We start from the raw sequence: 16,886 nt of genomic DNA on the forward strand, positions 1-16,886 counted from the left end.
AGTATAGCACTATATTGATGTTAAAAGATGCCAGTTTTCATTGCTTTGTTTTCTTGTAACACACATACCACACACTTTGTAATTAAACAGGAATTTTGCTATGAACTCAATGTTCAAGTTGGTTCTGTCCATGATGATCAGATCAGGCTTGGCCCCCGAAGCTGCTGACCGCTCAGATTCTGATCCAGCAAGACACTTAAGCATCTGCTTAAGTGCTTTGCTGGATTGGGACCAGCGTGGTCAGCACTTGCAGGATCAAGCCCATGCACAGTCCTGTGTAGTGTATTGAAAATTGATCTATCACTTTACATTCTCTTGGGGTTCTGGTCCTGCTTACAGGCTGGGGGCTTTGTAGGGAAGAGTGTGATCCCAGTAGAGGGTCTAGTAGCAGTCAGTCTGCAAACAGCCAGCCCAGAGTAAGGTGGGATGAGTTGTGTCTCTATACTTCAAGGAACAACTCTCTTTGTCTCCTCTCTGTCTTGTGTATTAGGGTTCTTAATTCTAAGATATAAAGTAGTGGTACATTGTAACCTTCCAGCAGTAGTATTTTTCTCCCTAATTTCTCTGTTTGTATGCCATGAACATAACATGGTCCTCTTTTTTTTAGTAACCTATATCCTGTGAACCAGATTTTGATACTTTCCTCATGTTGGCTAATACCTTACTCCATGAATAGTCTCATTGAAGTCAGTGCAATTATTAATGGAGTAAGGTGCTACACAGTGTGAGTAAGGGGACCAGAATCCGTTCCTATATACTCTTCTAAAAAACAAACGAGGATGTTTTTGTCCTATTTGCACTGAAAACTTCTCCCAGTGCCAGGTCTGCATCCCTTCACTTCTGCTTTGCCCTTCCTTTGATTTTTCTTAGCAGAAGTGCATGTTGGATTTCTGATCTGCAGAAAACCCTCTTAGAATATCCCATTTCTACAGAATTCATTATTTAGTCTCAGTAATCATTCAAACAATTTTGCAAATAGTCTCCTGTTCTTTTAGAAGACGTACATGATTGGACAGTTAGACATTAAGCTTCTTTGTATAAGATCAGGAGGTGTCCTCCTTTCCATTATTTATAGTAGATGTGTTTTGATTAGACAGTCACTGAGGCAATGATTTTTTATGAATAACGGAAACACTGTGCAATACTATTGGTTTATTTCTAATCTGTGTAAAAACAAATGTGTTAAGAAATAACCACATGGAAAAGACTGGCTTCAGAAGTTTGAACAGGTCATGATAATAGCAATAAAATAAACCAGTGCTTAAATGGTTTTCTCATAAAAATCTTTGAAGTCATTAAATATTATTTAAAAAATACCAAAACACTACCACCACTAACAAACCCAAGGCCCGAGATTTCCATAAAAGGGTGACCAAGGCTGGGTAACAAAATCATTATTCAGATGCCTCAATAAGGATTTAGGGGGCAGGTCTTCAAAAAGTATTCAGCATCCAGATGTTGAAAAGGGCTCAGCAACCTTTTAAGTAAGTGGTCAGATTTTCAAAAGAGCTTAATATACAGCAGCTTCCATCGGTCACGCAGTGGGAGCTGCTAGATACTGAACTCCTCAAAATCTAACTCTTGGTTTTTAACTTCAGGCAACCATTTTCTTTTAAATTGTGGTCAGGATTTCTAGTGAATATTTAATTATACAAAATATGGGCCAAATCCTTGGCCCCATTCTGGCTGCTTTCCACCATTCTAGGAAGGCAGAGGTGATTCAGCCACTGCTGGCGTATTGGTCCTGTTTAGGGGCATCCTGAAGTGGTGCTGAGCAACCCTAAAAGCTCTGCTCTATGCTAGTCCTGGCCCCCAGCAAAGGAGGTGTGGGCAAAATATCCCAGCGCTGTGATGATCCCCAGCTGCCAGCTGCCCCATGCAGGGCATTGGCAGCCAGCTCAGTTTCAAATAACCTGATGGAATTTGTGCTGAGAGACTAGACCAGATCTGAGGCAGGGGTCAGGGATCAGTGATGGTGGGGAGGGGCACAAGCACAAACTACACTTGTGTACCCAGTTTTTGAGCTATGCTCAGCATTTTTCAGCTACAGCCGAGGATCTAGTTCTGTGCCTTATCTAGGCTACACAAATGTGATCCAATATCATTTAAAAAATCACCAGTAAGATCTAAATGAAGATACAACAGTATCTTAAGGTGCTATTGGATGCTTTCTACCTATCAGGAACATACTATTTCATATGCAGTAGTTTACAAATGTACAAGTTGGAATAATTGAATGTAGCTTTAAGACATGCAAGCATTATGGTTGCATGTCTGCAGTTTTAGAACCCAAGCAACAACGGTTTTCATTGTTTTTCTTTACCCAGAGTCTTCTTTAAAGTGTCACGATAGAAAATTGACTCCATTAAAAGCATACCTATTAATCTGCTTTAAAAAAACACAAGATCTGCTTAACACTATACTCTCTTTATGGCTCTAACAAACAATGGAAAGATTTGAAACCGACACAAAACATGTCCAAAGAGCTGCACTGTTGTAGATTAATGCATTTGTAACATATTTTACCTGGACTTATCTCTGTTCATATGGAATGATGCATTTTTCCCCAAGAACAATACAGATAAAAGCTGAAGATTACGGATTGTGTTAGAGTGGTTAACGATAGATAAGGGTAGTTCTCTTTGTGAAAGATGAAACAAGTAAAAGAAAAGCCTAAAAACAACAAAGGCACACTTTCACAGCAGGGTATATATTTGATGGCCTACAGTAAATGTTATAAATGCCCGAAAGTGGTTTTATATACAAGTATCACTTTGTAGCATATATTTCTGTTCCAACACAAACAAACACACAAAGCAAGCTCCAAGCTAGTGGAGTGTTATATAATTGCAAGATTATGCTGATGATGAAAATGTATCATTGCCAGTAATTACTGTCAAATGAGAGAAAGACATTAGGTACTTTGGAAAGTGACATGACCTCCATATGCCATCATTTGTTATACCTCGGCCTAGTGCTATTGGAAGTACTGTAACAGGCAGAATGGCATGGAGGCCAAATGCTCATTACATAGTAGAAGCAACCAGTGATGATACATACATATTTTTTAAAAAGATCCAGTAATACTGTGCTACAGCTGAATCCTCCTTAATAAAAGATATGCTCTAGCTCAAACTTAAGTTATGGGTTTGATACACAAAAACTACAGAGTGAACTGCTATGGCTTGTGTTACTCAAGAAGTCAGACTAGGTGATAATAATGGTCCTTTGGGCCTTATAATCTCTGAAGCCAGTGTCTTGCACTCTAAGGGCTGATTGGTGGCATTTTGCCACTGGCCTGAGTAGGGGGCAGTGCAGCTACATTACCTCAGAGGAGTTCAGGGAGAGATTGGACAATCATTTCCCAAGTGGCTTGGTTGACACTCTGGTCACAGACTGCTTCTCCCATGTGGCTGGTATGCTTGTTGGTCAGTGTGGAACAGCAAGGCCATGTTCCCTCCTCCATCCATCTCTCCAGGGCACACTAGACTTCAATTCTGCATCAAGGAAACTTGGCTTCTGAGGTTCACTGGGGACTGAAGTTGAAGCTAATTTAAAAGGTTGAGCAGGTTAGAATGAGTAGGAAATCTTCAGAAAACAACTCTTTTTATTTATTTATTTATTTATATTTTTATGGCATTGTACATAACTGCATTCATTGTGCTGTTCATTTCAGCATTGATCCTCCAATCGTATCTGTGTGGATGAATCACTGAGTCTGCTTGGAGTATCATTAAAATCAGCGGGGCTCACGAAGGGGTTTGCCAGTACAGAACAGCTGCAGGGGAAGGGGGAAGGAGATCTGGACTGCAGGCCAAACTTTCCAAAAGTGTTAGCTGATTTTGGGGCACTTCAATTTTTGACACCCATCTTGATACCTAGAGCCTAATTTTTCAGGGGTACAAGCTGTGAGTGCCTAGTACCTGTGAAAATCAAGCTCTAGGTGTCAAGATGGGCACTCAAAGAGAGTAGACACTTTGGGGAATTTTAGCTTTACTATTTAATTTGATAAGCACCAGTTTTGTTATAGATCCCCCTGCTTTTCAGGCTGAGATGCAGTTTTCAGTGTGCCGCAGGGTACAGTATTTGTGCTGCAATAATTGGGGACCTTGATGCAGAATTTAGGTTCAGTATGTCATACACTTTCCTTGGCTCGTGGTTTGTGATAAGAGGCTCTATTCACTTTCCTTCTGTCTGTTGGGGGATGTTGGAGATAGGAGTAATTAGCAGTCAGAGAGAAGATGTGGGCTCCGTCCTGCTTGAAGGGGGCAGGAGGAAGCAGTGAATGGGAAATGGTTGGCACTAGGAATCAGTAGAGTTATGACCCCCTTTGAGGAGGGGGTTAGAATAGATGACCTCCTGAGGTCTCTTCCAACCCATATCTGCTATAATTTTATGACTGCTACACCAGCAGTGAATATGACCTGCTTGGCCTCTGCTTGCTTTTTTGAAGCAGTATTGTAGCTTTTTTTCTCTGTCTTCCTCTGTCATTCCTTTCAGAGGACACTTGGAAGGCAGGAGATGGAACACTCTTCTGAACTGGCTAGAATTCTAACAGTCAGCTTGTTCCAGCCAGTCTGGCTCAGTCAGAACTTAGACCATAAATTAACAGTGACATTGTCAAGAAACTTCTGACACTTACTGTAAATAGCTCAGAAGGATTGATAGGGACTTTTGCTGCCTCCATGGATCATGTAATTTCTATAAGCTTCTCTCACCAGTGATGATTCTTAATAAAAGTCCATAAGTAATACATTGAAATTTTTATAATGTAATCACATCAGCAGTGAACATATCCAAGATGGCACAGGCAATCAAGTCAAAGTACTACTTTATTCTGCCTTCTGCAGTTAGCATTGGCCTAGGGACTATCATCTAATGTCAGTCCCGTCAAAAGATTTTGAAAGTATAAACATTATTTATAGGACACAGTATGTGATAAAGGTTGGCTTTATTCATAGTATCAGAAGAACCATAATTTCCATTTGTAATTTGAAAAACACTTCAAATTTATTTTTAAAATTTTAGTCAGAATTAAATGCCCAACCATCTGAAACATCATTCCATTTTTAGAAAGTACATTTTCTTCAAATCTAGGGCTGGTCAACAATCAGGATTCTGTGTTTTGGAAAAGAAAAAAAATTTTTTTTTTAATTCAAAATGTTTACAATTTTTTAAAAAAATGTTCCAAATAACATGACAATTTCAGTTTTGTTCAAAACTGAAAATTTTCATTTGGTTTATTTTTACTTTAAGGGTTTTTTTTGTTTTTTTTTTTAAAGAAAACACACCAAAATTCTCCACTTTCTCTTATGTTCCTACTTGTACTACCGTCCCCTCATGTGCTACACAAAGTGGGATTGGGGCCTAGCCGGTAAAGTGCTGAGAGCCTGCAACTCCAGTGAGAACTGAAGCCAGTCAGCAGCTCTAAAGATTGGGTCTTAAACCAAGAACTATTGTCTTGTACCTCGCAGTCAAATGAGACAAAATGAAGAACTTTTATGAAAACCTGGCAATAATGAAGCCAATTCCAAAGCTTCCATTGACTTTAGTGGGGCCACAATTTCACCTAATATTGTTAAACATTTATTCTAATGGAGAATAATGGAATAAAAGGAATTGAGAGTCTATTGAAGGAACCTACCTGGAGAGATGGGAAGGAGGTTTGGAATGTCTGATTATGAGGATGGGAGGTTTGGGGGCTTATTGAGGGAACCTCAGAAGCTGCCCAGAACCATTCACTGTAACTGAACTGGAACAGACACTTGGTAGCATCACGTGTGGAACAGCTGCGGGCTATGACAACATATCTCCAGAATTCCTGAAAAACCTTGGCTCCCATGCTCAGCTTTGGCTTGTGAAATTCTTCACCAGGGTCATAAGTGAAGGTAGGCTACCAAAGATATGGCGCACTGCAAAAGTCATTGGCCTGTTAAAGCCTGGAAAGGACCCAAGTCAAGCATCAAGCTATTGTCCCATATCATTATTGTCAGTGTGCTTCAAAGCTCTGGAGCGCTTGGTCTTACAGTGCATATTACCCGACATGGAGAGAATTTTGAGCCCTTACCAAGCCGGCTTTCACAGAGGCCATAGCACATGCGACTAAGTACTCGTGCTGACTGCATTTGTTGAAAATGGCTTCCAGAGAAACTTGAAAACAGGCGATGTTTTCATTTATCTAACGGTGGCATACAATATGGTATGGCACACTGGTCTGCTTATGAAGGTATCCCAGCTCCTGCTACCTTCGGTCACAAGCGTCGTTGAACCGTTCCTCTGTGATAGGCAGTTCAGAATCTATATGGGGGAGAAGATGAGTGCTTGGAAACGACAGAGAAATGGGTTACCCCAGAGCTTTGTGCTTTTTCCAACCCTGTTCAACCTTTACATCAATGACCTGCCAACAATGGAGTCATGAAAGTTCATTTATGCAGACGATATCTGTTGTGGTACCAAGACCTGGATGTTTCATGAGCTTGATGCCACCTTAAACCAGGACATGATAAAGTTAGCTGACTACAGTAGGACTTGGCGCCTCCAGCCAAGGGTCATAAAAACAGTCTCTAGTTTGTTCCATCTTCATCATGCCAGCGCAACCTGAGAACTGAATGTTTATCTGAATGGTCAGAAAGTGAAGCATGAAGTAGAATCATAGAATATCAGGGTTGGAAGGGACCTCAGGAGGTCATCTAGTCATCTAGTCCAACCTCGTGCTCAACGCAGGACCAATTCCCAACTAAATTGTCCCAGCCAGAGCTTTGTCAAACCTGACCTTAAAAACCTCTAAGAAAGGAGATTCTACCTCCCTAGGTAACCCATTCCAGTGCTTCACCACCCTCCTAGTGAAAAAGTTTGTCCTAATATCCAACCTAACCCTCCTCCACTGCAACTTGAGACCATTACTCCTTGTTCTGTCATCAGGTACCACTGAGAACAGTCTAGATCCATCCTCTTTGGAATCTCCTTTCAGTTAGTTGAAAGCAGCTATTAAATCTCCCCTCATTCTTCTCTTCCGCAGACTAAACAGGAACCGGTTTATCTAGATGCGACCTTAGACCGCACACTGAGTTACCATGTCCATCTGAAGAAGACAGCAGCAACAACCTAACCCTCCTCCACTGCAACTTAAGACCATTACTCCTTGTTCTGTCATCAGGTACCACTGAGAACAGTCTAGATCCATCCTCTTTGGAAACTCCTTTCAGATAGTTGAAAGCAGCTATCAAATCTCCCCTCATTCTTCTCTTCCGCAGACTAAACAGGAACCGGTTTATCTAGATGCGACCTTAGACCGCACACTGAGTTACCATGTCCATCTGAAGAAGACACGCAACAATCTTCTTAGGAAACTGACAGGTTCATCATGGCGTGCTTGTGCTCCAACTTTGTGGACATCAGTTCTTGCCACCTAGTATTCGGTGGCAGAGTCCTGCATACCAGTATGGAGTTGATCGTCACACACCAAACTGGTGGATACGCAGTTACATTTGTATAATCTCCGGCACCCTACATCCAACTCCATTCCCATGGCTTCCAGTTCTGAGCAATATTGTTCCTCCTCATATCAGATGAGAGGTTGCCACTGGCAGGTTACTGGAGAAAGTACATGCCAACTCAAGCCTGCCGTGGCACAGTGATCTTTTTAAACCATCAGATGAATGTTTGTTGTCATGTTGCCCATTATGGTCTCATCTACCATGCCAGGATGCTAGGGCAGAAACACTCTGACGAGAGGAATGGAATCTGTTATAATCCCAAACCAGTTCCTCATCGCTGACCCCACAATCTGCCTGCCTCGTTTTGACCTGCCCCATCACCAATGGTCCCTGTTGAACAGGTTTCAAAGTGGGCGAGGTCTCTGTGCAGCCAACCAGTATTACTGGGGCTTTCGTGACAGCCCTTTGTGCAGCTGTGGTGCAACACAGATGTTGACGCATGTGGTCAATGAATGCCTGCTGACTAGGTACAGCAGTGACCTAGAAGAACTGCATCATGCCACTGAAGAGTCCATCGCTTGGCTAGACGACTATGCACAGGCTAAATAAATTGAGGGAACCTGATAGTGGTGAGGGAGAGAATCTGATTGGAATCTTTTGGGGATAGAGTTTGAGGCTCTATTTGAGAGCCTGAAAGAAGGCTGGGAACATTAAACAGCAGCAAAAAGTGGAAACAACGTCTTTCACCATTGCACAAGCTCAGCAATCAAGAGTTTTCAAAACTTAATTTTCAGTTCATTAAATGAGATCCTGGATTCCGTGTGGGCTGTTTCAATTAGGCCTGTACAAATAGACAAAATTAATGGGTCAAATAAGTAATTAATGATGTTAATATATCAATCAAATTTCTAATGTGTGTCTAATCTAAATCAGGGAAAAATAATCTAATAATTAATTGGAAAGCTGCTATGAAGCTTCAGTCGATTTGGATCAGAAAAAAAGTTTAAAAAACCCCAGAGAATAATTACCAAGAATTAGAAAACAATATCACTTTTAGCAATCCAATGGGAAGATGAACATTAAATAGAAATGTGAATGAAATGCCATTTTTTTATCCCTGTCAGGGGATTGGGGAAGTCCTATAAACAATAGCCGTCCTTTATCATAAAAGGTAACACTATCCTGGCCCAGTCCTTCTTCACTGTTAGGATATGTCTTTCCTCAGTTAGCTTGGGTGATCAGCATGCTGGCCTCAGCACTCGTGTTAGCCTAGCCTAGACTGCAGAGCTCTACCCAAGTTACTGTGTTGTCATTGTTTCTACACTTGTGAGCTTTTCTCTCAAGATTGTACAAAAGTAACTGAGAGCAGAATTTGCCTCACTCTGCATATCCAACACAGAAACTGATTCTCCAAAAACAAACTTGCCAACATAAAAGGAAGGTGTAATCATCCCTAGCTTGCAAAGACAACTAGCAAGTGATGCACATGCACAATCACAGAAATAAGGATCACAACAATATACATAACTGTCAAAGCTAGTCCTTTGCTGGCTACTGCTTACTTTAGTTGAGATCCTAAAACTGAAAAATAGGGAATAGCCAGATGGTTTTAAGTGATGAGTGAAAAAAAAACACACATCATCTGTGAACAAATTTCAGGTTTCAGAAAATAGGACTCTAAAAGCTTATAAATCGAAGGAATACAGGTCAGTTTCAGTTATGACTTCAGCATCTACATCTCACTTCACAAGTGACAGCTTTCATATAGTTATTTTTAAGTTAAAACATGAAATAACTCTTATCACTAGAAGGCAACTAAAGCTAGCTTAACACAAACACTATAGAAGGGTACATCATGAATGGTAGGAATCAGAGAAGTGTGTTGTTTGTCATTAGCCATTTTGTCCAACAAGCTTTGGTTGGACCAGTATCTCTGCCATTCCAGCCAGCTTTCTTCTAAGGTCTGACCCACACTTTTGCACTTGAAAAGGAACAGCTTTCTCCTCTGACTATGACAAGGTTAACCTGTTTGAACTCCCTTCTTCTCTCTTGTGCAGTTTTCTGGCCTGATGCAAGAGAGACAGATATCTGGTGTCTCTGATCTCTGCATCACCAGAGTTCCTCTCATCTTTGCTTCAGCCAACTGCTGTTGGGTATTTACCTGAGACTACCCAGGAGTTGGAGTTTTTCCAACTCAGCAATTGTTGCTAAATAAACAATTCTTTCAGCATTCCTGCATTGTTGTAAATTGATGCTAACTAAAGGATTTTTACTTATAGATTATGGTTAAAAGGAGATCTCATAACTATGGGCCTATGAGAAGAAAACATATTAAGATTGTGTTCAAAGAAATGTGCTAGGAAAGAAAGAGAAAACAGGCAATTTTTCAAATAAAAATACCTGAGTAGAATCTTACTTAATAATCTACGGCATATTTTTGTTCCATCTATTCCTTATTTTTACTTTTGATTCTGTTTGTCCTATGTGCACGTAATTCCAGCAAACTATGTGTTTTTTTTTTAAAAACCCAAAAGAAAAACAATATTTTGTATTCCCCTTGGTATGTTGCCCATAGCTTGTACTCAACAATCTTCATTCCTAGGTTTGTGCTGACATAGATCGATGCTGGTGAACAAAGAGAAATGTTTTGGCATGATAATGCACTTCACAGGTTGAATTTCTAGTTGTTAAACAAAAATGGCCATGTTAATTTCAACTTCATTTAACACACAGGGGAAAAAATCAATGTGGAGAGGAAAAATCATTTTCAAACCTCTAAGAGGGTGTTATAAACAATGGAGAGGAAGAAAGCTAAAAACCTATAACAAGTTACTTGACAGGGTCCTTTTAAAATAAAGAAAATATTTTCTTCTGAGGTTGTCTTCTACTAATTTTAGATTTAGTGTTTTTTTTTCAGTTCAGTGAATTACTTCAGTTTTAATGGTTCACTAAATTGTAACTAGTGTATAAATAATAGCAGATATATTTGAAAAGGTCTTTACTAGGACCATGGTCAATACATATATTGTTATGGTAAAGAAAGAAGCAAAGGGGTAAGATATGGCCTTTAGCCACTGGCCGGAGTAGAGGGAGGCATGCATCAGACTAGAGTACAGGGTGATTTCTGTGGCTCCGTCTGTACTCCAATCCTTTCCAGGTGCCCAATAGAGGCACAGTTTTTCTTATCCATTAAATAATACATTTACTATCTGAGTAGTCACATAAAATCAGTGAAACCATTCATGAAATACAGTGCTACTCATTGTGAATTGGGCGGTCCAGTTGAGCTCACAATGAGTAATCCTGTGCTAGCTGAGTGATGGGACTGCAGTTGTGGAAGGCCCTCATGGGGACTATATGAGGGGAGGAGAAGTTGCTTGTGGGCTGCACCAGTAAGTCCTGGCACAATCTGGCCCTAATAAATGTACAGAAACAAGCCACTTGCCATGGGTTCTCATCAATAGCAGGTGCACCCAACTCTGTACAGTTAACAGGCACTTGGCTGGGATAGGTACTTACATATTCATTGCCACATTGAAACCTATTTTTTTAAAGACAGTGGTTCTCTCCAGAGATGGGGGACAGAAGTGAGTAATCACTTTCTCTGGCAGCAAAATCTAAGACTTCAGGTACATGTTAGTTCTGGCTAAGGAGTGCGTAGTTTTGAGGCCCAATCCAAAGCCTCCTGAAGTCAATGGGGTCTTTCCATTGAACACAGTGGACCCTGGATTGATCCCTAGATGACACACATCCCGTGGGTGATGGGTCAAGTACATAAAGAATTGTTAATAATGTATTTATCATGCTATGTAATTTGTAAAAAAAATATGAACGGCTGGTATCCTTATTTACATTATAGCCAGTTTTAGTCTCTCTTCTTTTAGCATTCTCCTAGCACCTTTATTTTTCTATTTGCTCCCCTCCTTCTACAGGGGGAAAAAATATTTAACACTTGAATTTAAAGTCTCTCACACACACAAAATCATTATTAAAAGTGACTAATAAAAATTGATCTTTAAAGTGTTTTAAACCTTTGTACAACCACATCTCAACGATTTCAGAATCCTTAGCCTCTTGATATAACTGGTTCACTGAGCAAAGTGCACTTCCAGCTGTGCCACTGGCATACGCACTGACTCTGTTGGTGCTCCGGGGCTGGAGCACCCATGGGGAAAAATTAGTGGGTGCCCTGCACCGACCAGCAGCCAAGCTCTCCACCCCACCCCTTTGCCTCACCTTCGTCTCCGCCTCCTCCCAGTGCACCGTGTCTCCGCTCCTCCCTCCCTCCTAGTGCTTGTTGTTGCCAAACAGCTGTAGCAAGCTCTGGGAGGGAGGGGGAAGGAGTGGGAACATGGTGCGCTCAGGGGAGGAGGCAGGCCGGGGTGGGAATTTAGGGAAGGAGTCAAATAGGGGCAGGGAGGGGGTGAAGTTGGGGCAGAGACTTTGGGGAAGGGGTTGAAATGGAGGTACGAGGGGGTGGGGCAGGGGTGGAGTTAGGGCGGGGCCGGGGGCAGAGTGGGGTTGAGCACCCACTGGCGCCAGAAGTCGGTGCCTATGGCCACAGAAGGAAGGGATCATGTGACCCAACCCACAGGTCTTGAATCCAGATCTGCAGAGTTCAGAGGAACAGTTATGCTCCAGCCCTCCGCTTAGCAGCATGCTGCTAGCTGCTTACCTAGGACCCAAGAAGTCAGCCCCACTTTGAGGCTCTGCCCTGACATCCTGCTGGCAGAGTCCCAGAGCAACTGCTTGGCACCTTGGCCCTACTTATGCCAGCCACAGGATGAGGAAGCTGTCTGAACAGCTGGGTAAGGTTCCTTTCTGTTCTGGGCTGTGCACCTCCCGAACCTTGATTTCCTGGCATCCTGACCCAGTGTAACTCCTGGCATCTGATTCATGGTTCTGCTATCCAGTTTGTCTCCTGCCTCTGAGCCGCTGGTATCTTGATTTGGCCTGACTCTGGTTCCTGACCTCAAATTTGTGTCCTGCTTCTGATCTCCCAGTATCCTGACCCAGCTGATTCTTGATTCCTACCTCATGAGTGTGAACTCTGGCTCTCACCATTAGGTTTGACTATCCACAACCCAGCCATGACATCATGTTGCCTTTGGTTTGATAACATTCCAGTGAAACACTGGCATGTCAAAGAAACACAGCCACATTTTTGCACAGTGCAGATGCTGTTGTAAGGACTGGTACTAAAGCTTTCTAGGTGGAATAATGGAGACCTTACGAAACACTTATGGACTGTATTATACAGGCTTTTCTGCAACATGTTATAATAACCCATTTGATAAAAGGAGTTTTTATTCATAATTTATTATTATTATTAATAATAAATTATTTTATTAATAGAGTATTTATAAATGCTACATGTATTGAATATGATTAATATTTAATACTGAATGTTTTTTTCAGACTCCAGATGCCTCAGGTTTCATTCTTAAGACCTTTTTGTTTTTGTTTTTCTTCCTTGGCTTTACAACATTTACAGTGAATTTGGGTTTATGGTGAGTCTTGTGGAATGTCATCAGTCACAATACTAATGAAGAGCGTAAGAGAAGTTTGCAAATAAAATTGGACTTTAATGTAAGTCTCTTTCTCCATTTTTCTGTGGATTGCACATGAGTCCCCTGTCCTGGCACCTGGCTTTGCAGTGTGCTGCTTGTTGGCTGGCATGTATTCTGTAATTATATCAGATCTGCTCTTGGATTTTTTCTTCCCTGGGAAGTGGCATTCCTGTGAACGACATTTCCAGAGCACACCTCAATCTGGTGATTTATTAAGGTAATACATCATCTGAGCAAGGTGTTTTAATGATCTTTTCATCAAAAGATGACACCATCCAAAAGAAGCAAACGGGGGGTGCTCTTTAATTGTGTGATAAAAGGTATGCCAGGAAACAAGATGCTCTGAAACACCAAGCCTGTTTGCCTTCAGGTATAACTGGCATCCTAGCACCTTCTCTTCACAAATGTGTTAGTACACTACATAGGCCTCCTTACCTGGTCGCTACGGTCTCAGTCTCCTTGACAACAAAGCTTTTCAAAGATGATATGAAAAAATGTTTTCTTCAGCCCTGGAGCTGTTTTAATGCTCTAAAATGTCAAAGAAAAGATCCTCCAATCCCAAGAGCAGGGATGATGTGGTGATGGAGGGGGAAAAGGATATTTAAGAACATGATTATAAAATAATTCAGCACCACAGGGCAGCTCAATTGGCATTTCTTTAAAAAAAAAAAGGAGGGGGGGAGATTCTGAAATTAAACATAGTAGCTAGTGACTGAAAAGCTTTTCTACCTCAAAGCTCTTCAGTTGCCAGTGAGAGATGAGTTTGTCTCACTCCAGTTCCCAGAGGATGATTGTCTACTCCAGTTGTCACCTTTCTGGCAATCTTATAAAAAATAAGGGATTGAGTTAGCATGGAGACAGAGCCACCCTCCAGGCCACGTTGAGACACCAGCTTGTGAATTATAGATACTAGTGAAACCAGATATTAGCTAGGCCACATGTTTCATAACATTTTTCAAATGTTACCTATTTTCACTTTAAAAGTATTTCTACTACTTGGTAATTATGTTGGCATGACTCCCACAACTGGGTGTTTAACAAAGCTTCTAGGGGCATGTTAAGTTACCTCTAGGCCAGTGCTCAATCAGAAACTACACAGACGTGACTCTGTATGCAAGAATGGGTCTACTCTTTCAGAGCACAGGTGCACTTCTGATGCTCACTGCCTTAACCAACACTTGTCTCTTGCAACTTGTAACAAAAAGCTTGTCTCTCTCATCAGTGGAAGTTGGTCCAATAAAAGATATTACCTCACTCACCTTGTCTCTCTAATATCCTGGGACTGACATGGCTCCAACAACGCTGCATTGACAAACACTGCCAGCCCAAGCGAAGTATTAGCATATTAGAAAATGTAAGGAAAAACCTGTCCTTCAGGTTGATCTCCCACATCAACCCTTCCTGAAATACTGCCAAAAGGGGAAAGGGGGAGAAAACAGCACTGTGATAGAAGAACTAGAGAAATAAGAAACTAAACCAGTCCAGAAATGGTTCCCAGAAGAAGGCAGCCTGGACTGGGAATCCAAATCCTCCTTTCATGAACTCCATGTCCCTCAGCCAGCTGTTCTGTGCACCAGCAGCTGAGCTCTGCAGCAGTCAGCAGCTTCAGTACTTTGCTCAGGGAAGTGGAAAGAGACTCTCTGTGCTTGCTTGCATTGGTTCACAGACATCCACTGCTTTAAGCTAGCCAGTTTTGACTCTTTCCAAGTTGAAAAAGAGGAAACAGGAAGCACAGAGACTTCCCCTCTGGAACTCAAACACTTTAAATCACTCTCTGATGGGGAACCAAAGAGGCAGCTTGTCTAAAGAGAAAATCACTCTGAAGGATCATTGGGCCACAAACTTTGTGCTATAGGTGTAATGTGACAGGTGTGTTCTTGTTCTAGAGATTCTGCTTACCTTGTTCAGGAAGTCTGATGAGCACCTCTCTGCTCTGTTTTGTACCCTACTGATTCTCACCTGTAAATGAGGAATTAGTGAGATTATTGCTGGAGGGAAGTCTAAGGCCGGAACTTTATTTGCACAGGCCTAGGAGAAGAGCCTACTATCTGCAGGCCTAGAAAGATGATTTGTTTAACTGCTCGTCTGTAACAAGTCCCTGCAGTTCCTGTCTGGACTTCTGACTTGTCTCAGGCTGTCACTGTGGCTGCATATGTGTCTATGACAATTTGCAAATGCTAAGCCTGAGGAAAAGTGGAGCTCCTAGAATCATGATATGTGCATACACTTACTGGTAGGAGCAATAGGATTATGCCTGAGAAGTCAGGGAACTGGGAAGGGAAGCCAGAGATGTGGGATGGATAGAAATACTGTAATTATTGTGTTTGTTAGTCCAGATCTATTCTAATTCCTAACTAGTTCACTGACTCTTTAGCACACAGTGTAAATCAAACATAAATAGTAATGCTTCATATTTGTTGGGCAGCAGTCATTGTGTAAACACCCTCTAGGAACTGGGCTTATTGCACAAGAGACACTACTGACTGATGACAACTAATTGTATTGCTAGCACAGAGATGACCCCAGAGAAGGTCAGTTTCATTCCAAAGCTCAATTCCATTCTACTTGCCTTCTGTACAGTGGTTAGTGCCACCTAATAGAATAAGGGCTATGTGTTTAAATGGACATAGCATCAGAAAAAACAGCTGATGGTATTTTGTTTATTGTTGATTAACCCCTGAATGGACTAGTGGCAATAGACAAGCAAATAGTAACCGAGAAGATGTAAATATTGCAATGACTGCTGGTTGCCTGATTTTCCACTGCCTTGCACCTTCTGTAGTCATTTATACCTGTGCAAAACAGGTGTAAAATGCTTTATATTATTCACTGTTCATGCTGCGTGATTGACCACATGGTATTGCTTCTGTCCCCTGGCTGGATGACAGCCAAATTCACAGAGATCTTTCAAGATGGACACATGAACATTTCTGGTGCAAATACACACCCATATGAGTTTTCACACCACTTCACTTTTCCATGGACATTTGTGCAAACAAAAATTTGCCTATACAAATATATGAAGGAAGTTCATAAAGAGGGTCATGGTTGCCCTTGAAATGAACCATGGTTTTTCTTTGAATGAATGTGCATAAGTACTTTTTTTGCAGTATTTATCCAGCTCCATTTATGCTGATGCAGAAGAACCATTATAGGAAATAACAGACCAAGACAAAAATAAAAGGGATGCTGGGAGGGCCAGGTCAAGCTTTTACAGGGGAAGACAAAAATTGACAGAAAGTAGCACGGAAGTAGACCAGAAGCAGTGTGAAAGAACATCCTGTTTTCTGGGTAGATGTGGAGCCATGTTTCTCAGCCCTGAGAGAAAGTCTATGGTGGGTTACGTGGGTTGCCTTGTGGTTGCCAGAAAATCTCTACAGTTCAGACTGTTCAATACAAGGCATATGCTAGGACCAGAGTGGGAGCCCTCCTGTTTCCTTTATTGTTACCCCACTCTGTCTGACCTCTGCAGCAGCTTCACATTTCTCCCTCCTACTCTTTCCCTTCTCATTATCCACACAGATATGCTATGGAGCCAACTTTATCATGTAAGAACTGCCATACTGAGTCAAACCATTGAGCCCAATATCCTGTCTCCTACAGTGACCAGTACCTGAGCTTCAAGGGGAGTGTATAGAACAGGGCAGTAGGAGTGATCCACCCGTTTCTTCCCCTCCAGGCTTCTGGCAATCAGAGGTTTAAGGTTTCCTTCAGCATGTGGTTGCATCCCTGGCTAATAGGGATGCACTTATGGTTAATAGCCATTCCATGAACTTATCTAGTTATTTTGTCAACCCAGTTATAGTTTTGGCCATCACAATATCCCATGCAAATGAATTCCACGTGTTATTTGTGCATTGTGTGAAAAAGCACTTCCTCT

The sequence above is a fragment of the Chelonoidis abingdonii genome, chromosome 2 (genome assembly GCF_003597395.2).
Source record: "Chelonoidis abingdonii isolate Lonesome George chromosome 2, CheloAbing_2.0, whole genome shotgun sequence".
Classification (NCBI taxonomy): Eukaryota; Metazoa; Chordata; order Testudines; family Testudinidae; genus Chelonoidis; species Chelonoidis abingdonii.